The following is a 6181-nucleotide window of genomic DNA, read 5'->3' as shown; positions in this document are numbered from 1 at the left end:
AAATAGACCAATCAGAGCCAGGAATTCGGAGGGGGCGTCACCGCTAGAGCCAATCAGAGAGCAGATCTGGGCCTCGGTGGTGGCGATTGGCCAGTGGGTTTCCTCCGCCTCCCGGGGAGTGAGGGCTCCGGGCCCAGCCCCTTGGGTGGGCTGGTAGACGCGTCCCCCGGTGACCCCCGGGGTATCTTCTCTCTCCTGAGCTCTAGGGCGAGGAACCCTCCAGGACTTTTAATTGAAGGGAATTTTTAATTGAGGGGAAGAAGGGAAGGGAGCGGTCTTAAAATACAAAGGGGAGGGGGGATTCCTGGGTGGCTCAGCAGTTTAGCGCCTGCCTTCCGCCCGGGGCGCGGTCCTGGGGTCCCAGGTTCGAGTCCCGCCTCGGGCTTCCTGCATGGAGCCTGCTTCTCCCTCCTCCTGTGTCTCTGCCTCTCTCTCGCTCTCTCTGAATGAATAAATAAATAAAATCTTTTAAAAAAAAGATTTTATTTATTTATTCATGAGATACACATAGAGAGAGGCAAAGACACAGGCAGAAGGAGAAGCAGGCTCCACGCAGGCCCAATGTGGGACTCGATCCTGGGTCTCCAGGATCACACCCCGGGCTGCAGGCGGCGCTAAACCGCTGCACCACCGGGGCTGCCCAACCACTGATTTTTTAAACGTCTCTATTGTTTTGCCTTTTCCAGAACGGCATATAGTTGGAATCGTAATAGTTTACTGCTTTCACTAAGTAATCACTTCTTTCAGATTACTTATTTCACATAGCAATATGCATTTAAGTTTCCTCCATGTCTTTTCATGGCTTGGTCGTTCATTTCTTTTTAGTGATATTCCACTGTCTTGATGTACCACAGTTTCTTTATCCATCCATCTACTGAAGGGCATATTGATGCTTCCAATTTTGGCAATTATGATAACTGCTATAAACACTCATGTGGCAGGTGGTTGTGTGGAAAGATAAAAGAAGCAATCCATAAATTAGAAATGGGAATATAAATAAATATATGGAAAAAATGACAATAGAAAAGACAGTTGGCTAGACAGAGGAAGTAAATCAAAATAAAAATAAGGGGATACAGGGCAGCCCGGGTGGCTCAGCGGTTTAGTGCCACTCTCAGCCCAGGGCCTGATCCTGGAGACCTGGGATCGAGTCCCACATCAGGCTCCCTGCATGGAGCCTGCTTCTCCCTCTGCCTGTGTCTCTGCCTCTCTCTCTCTCTGTGTCTCTCATGAATAAATAAATAAAATCTTAAAAAAAAATAAGGGGAGATAATTAAAGATGCAAAACACTAATAGAGTTGTATGGGATCATGTTACTCACCTCTGTGTAATACATTTGAAAGCCTAAATGAAACAGATGAAATTTTAAGAAAATATAATTTATCAAAACATCTCAGAAAAGATAGAAACTCTAAATAGACTGGTTACTATAAAATAGATGTAGTCAGAGAACTGTATTTTTCCACACCTCTATCTACAAAAACACCAGGACTATATTATTTCATAGGAGAATTCTACTGATAAACTTTAAGGAACAGATGAATTGGTTGCTATTGATTCTATTCTGAGGACAGAAATAAGAAAACCTTCCAAATTCTATTTATGAAGTGAGTATAACATTGATAACAAAATCTAATAAAACACACATATATCTGATACATACACTGTGACCATAGACAGTCTTTTTTTTTTTTTAAAGATTTTATTTATTTATTCATGAGAGACACGAAAAGAGAGAGGTAGAGACACAGGCAGAGGGAGAAGCAGGCTCCATGCAGGGAATCTGATGCAAGACTTGATCCTGGTACTCCAGAACCATGCCCTGAGCCGAAGGCAGACGTGCCCAACCGCTGAGCCACCCAGGTGTCCCTAGACAGTCTTTTCTAAAAAAATATTTTATTTATTTATTTGAGAGAGAGAGAGAGAGCATGAGCAGGGTGGCAAGGGCAGGGGGAGAGGGAGAAGCAGGCTCCCCGCTGGGCAGGGAGCCCAATGCACGGCTTGATCCTAGGACCCTAGGATCATACCTAAGCTGAAGGCAGGTGCCTAACCAACTGAGCCACCCAGCCACCCTAACCATAGACATTTTTTTAAAAAAGATTTTATTTATTCGCACAGAGAGAGAGAGGCAGAGACACAGGCAGAGGGAGAAGCAGGCTCCATTCAGGGAGCCCGATGCGGGACTTGATCCTGTGACTCCAGGATCACGCCCTGGGTGGAAGGCAGGCACTAAACTGCTGAGCCACCCAGGGATCCCCCAACCATAGATATTCTTATCTAGTAATCAAGACAGCATGATGTTGATGAAAGAATAGACAAATAGATCAGTTGAGCAGAATAAAATTTCCTGATATAGTGCCACATAAGTAGAGTCAACTGATCTTTGACAAAGAGCAATGGAAATTCAATGGAAAAAAGATAGTTTTTTCAACAAGTTGTGTTGGAAAAACTAGGCATCTATATGCGATATAACAAACCTAGACACTAACCTTACATTTTTCACAGAAATTATCTAAAAATGGATATAGACCTAAATGTAAAACACAAAACTATAGAGCTTCTAGAAGAAAACATAAGAGATAATCTAAGTGACCTTGGGTTTGGTAATGACTTTTAGATATAACACCAAATGCTTAATCCATGAAAGAAGAAATTGATAAATTGTTCTTCATTAAAATTAAATGAAGCAGGGATCCCTGGGTGGGTCGATGGTTGAGCATCTGCCTTTGGCCCAGGGCGTGATCCTGGGGTCCTGGGATGGAGTCCCACATCAGGCTCCCTGCATGGAGCCTGCTTCTCCCTGTGCCTGTATCTCTGCCTCTCTCCCTGTGTCTCTCATGATTAAATAAAATCTTTAAAAAAATTAAATTAAATTAAATTAAATTAAATTAAATTAAATTAAATTAAATTAAATGAAGCAGCAGACATTGTTAAGAGGATGAAAAGACAAGCCACAGATTGGGAGAAGATATCTGCAAAACATATATATCCAAAATATACAAAGAATTCTTAAAACTCAACAATAAGAAAACAAACAATGTAATTAAGAAGTAGCCAATACACAGAAGAAACTTAGATGCTTATTGCTAAGTGACAGAGGCCAATCTGAGAAGGCTACATATTACATGATTCAAAATATAGACATTCCGGAAGAGGTAAAACTATGGAGATAGTAAAAAGATTAGTGGTTGTTCCAAATTTAAGGAGAAGGGATGATGAATCAGTGGAGCATAAGAGTATTTTTAAGGCAGTAAAACTATCCTGTATGATAATTGTAGTGGTGAATACATACATGATATTATGCATTAGTCAAAACCGATAGAACAGTACAACACAAAAAGTGAACCTTAATATAAAATACAGGCTTTAATTAATAATGTATCCATATTGGTTCATCAATTGTAACACACATGCCACACTAATAAGAGATGTTAATAATATGAGAAACTGTTCTAAGAGAGTGGGTTTATGGGATTTTTTTCAGTACTTTCTGCTCAATTTTTCTATAAGCCTAAAACTGCTCTAATAAATAGTCTATTAGTGAAAAGAATACATCAAATACACTCTAAAATTCCAAGTGGTTTTGCCTTTAGGTGGTGGAATTATGATCAATTCTTTTTCCTACCTCTTCTTTTTTTTTTTTTTTTTAAGATTTTATTTATTTATTCATGAGAGACACACAGAGAGAGAGAGAGGCTGACTCCATGCCAGGAGCCCGATGTGGGAGTCGATCCCGGGACTCCAGGACCGCGCCCTGGGCCAAAGGCAGGTGCCAAACCGCTGAGCCACCCAGGGATCCCCCTTTCCTACCTCTTCTTTTCAGTTTTCTGTACTTTGCTAATATGTTGTTCAAAGAAAATACATTATTTTGACAATAGATTAAATTTGAGAAAGGACATACATGGGGAGGAGAGTGAAAGTACAGAGGTAGAGGCAGGTGTGCCATGCCCCTCCAAGTATATGCATTTGCATACTCACCTGCTCCCCTGTCCCAGGGGCAGCTGGTTTCAGGAAGCACAGGGTGACAGTGAAAGACTGTCAGGATGGCGTGAGATCAGGTGACTTTTTCACTTTCCTGGGTTCACCTATCCAGTCACTTGAGCAGTAGATGGCCCATAGTGTGGCTCCTTAGACAAGCATGTGGTCTTATGTATTAGAACGACTGGGCTCCTGGTGCAGAGAGGGTTATCCTACGGGCAGCATTGGGGGAAAGAGGCAACACTGCAGTGTTGAGGCAGGTCCAAGGCCTCTGTGAAGTGAGAGGCTTTGACTGATGGATGTTGTCTAATTCTGAACTTGGTCCAGGAACTGTGGGGTTTACAGAGATGTATAAGGTATTTCCTTTGTCTAGCCCAGGGTCCAATGCAGAAAGAACAGTGATAGAGAGGGATGTGGAGGAAGAGGCCCTTTATTTATTTATTTTTAAAGATTTTATTTACTTATTTGAAAGAGAGAGAGAGAAAGAGAGAGAGACACTGACTACACTAGCAGGGGGTGGGGCAGGAAGCCTGATGCAGGGCTCATTCCCTGGACCCTGGGATCATGACCTGAGCTGAAGGCAGTCAGTTGACTGAGCCTCCCAGGTGCCCTGGGGGGTGGGGATTATCATGAGCATTTGTGGTGACCCTGACCCCCTCCCACAGTGCACTTTTACCTAATGTAACCTCCATCTCCTGTCACGTTCTCTCCACCTCCTTCCCTTATCACTACCATCTCTTCCTCTTCTGTTTTCCTCTGCTCTGCCTTAGCACAGAGCCCTTCACACTACCAGCAGCAGCTCCTTATTGGGTCATAAAAGCAAAACTAAAAAACTTTGATTATAAAAGATATTTAAACATGCATAAAAGTAGAGAGAATAAATAGTAAAACAACCCACCTAACACCTTGATTTAACAATTATGAACATTTCCCAGTATTTATCTCATTTATTCTCCTTGCTAAGGTAGTTTAAATTACAAACAGTGATTTTTTTTTTTTTAAGATTTATTTATTTATTTATTCATGAGAGACAGAGAGAGGCAGAGACACAAGCAGAGGGAGAAGCAGGCTACATACAGGGAGCCCGACTTGGGACTTGATCCCGGGACTGCAAGATCATGCTCCGGGCCAAAGGCAGGCGCCAAACCACTGAGCCACCCAGGGATCCCCAGACTGATGTTTTATCCTTAAAAACTTCAGACATCTCTAAAAGAATATGGACATTTTCTTTTTTTTTTTTTAGGACATTTTCTTACATAACTAAATACCATACTTTCCAAATGCAAAATTCCCCAATTTGGGCCATTGTTTTTTTTTTAATTTTTTTTTTTAAAGATTTATTTATTTATTCAGAGAGAGCAAGAGAGAGGCAGAGACACAGGCAGAGGGAGAAGCAGGCTCCATGCAGGAAGCCCGACGTGGGACTGCAGGATCACACCCTGGGCTGCAGGTGGCGCTAAACCGCTGCGCCACCGGGGCTGCCCTGTTTTTTTATTTTTAAAAAGATTTTATTTATTCATGGGAGACACAGAGAGAGAGACAGAGACACAGGCAGAGGGAGAAGCAGGCTCCATGCAGGGAGCCTGACGTAGGACTCGATCCCAGGTCTCCAGGATCACACCTTGGGCCAAAGGCAGGCCCTAAACCGCTGAGCCACCCAGGGATTCCCAGGGCCATTGTTTTTAAAAATGAAATTGAATACAAAGTATTTCAGGGCTTCACATGTGGTAAGGGAAAAGAAATTATTCATACAACTTTGTTTAAATTATGTGTATGTTTGTCTACTGTATCATGATGTAAAATTTATACCATACAGTCTAAGAAGTTTGAAGACCAGTGGTGCATAAGTTTTCCCAGGGACTTGTTAGAAATGCAAATTCCCGGGTTCTTATTCCAAACCACTGAGTCGGATCTCTGCTGGTAGGGACAAGGAATCCATAGTAAAAGCAAACCAACCGGGGCATCTGGGTGGCTCAGTGGTTGAGCATCTGCCTTTGGCTCAAGTCATGATTCCAGAGGGGTCCTGAGATCAAATCTCACATCAGGCTCCTTGCAGGGAGCCTGTTTCTCCCTCTGCCTATGTCTCTGCCTCTCTGTGTCTCTCATGAATAAATAAACAAAATCTTTAAAAAACAAAAACAAGAAACCAACCAACCAATCTTTATTTTAGGTGATTCTGCTAGTTTGGATCTAGACTCAACTG

The sequence above is a fragment of the Canis lupus genome, chromosome 34 (genome assembly GCF_011100685.1).
Source record: "Canis lupus familiaris isolate Mischka breed German Shepherd chromosome 34, alternate assembly UU_Cfam_GSD_1.0, whole genome shotgun sequence".
Lineage (NCBI taxonomy): Eukaryota > Metazoa > Chordata > Mammalia > Carnivora > Canidae > Canis > Canis lupus.
This window is presented reverse-complemented; position numbering follows the sequence as displayed.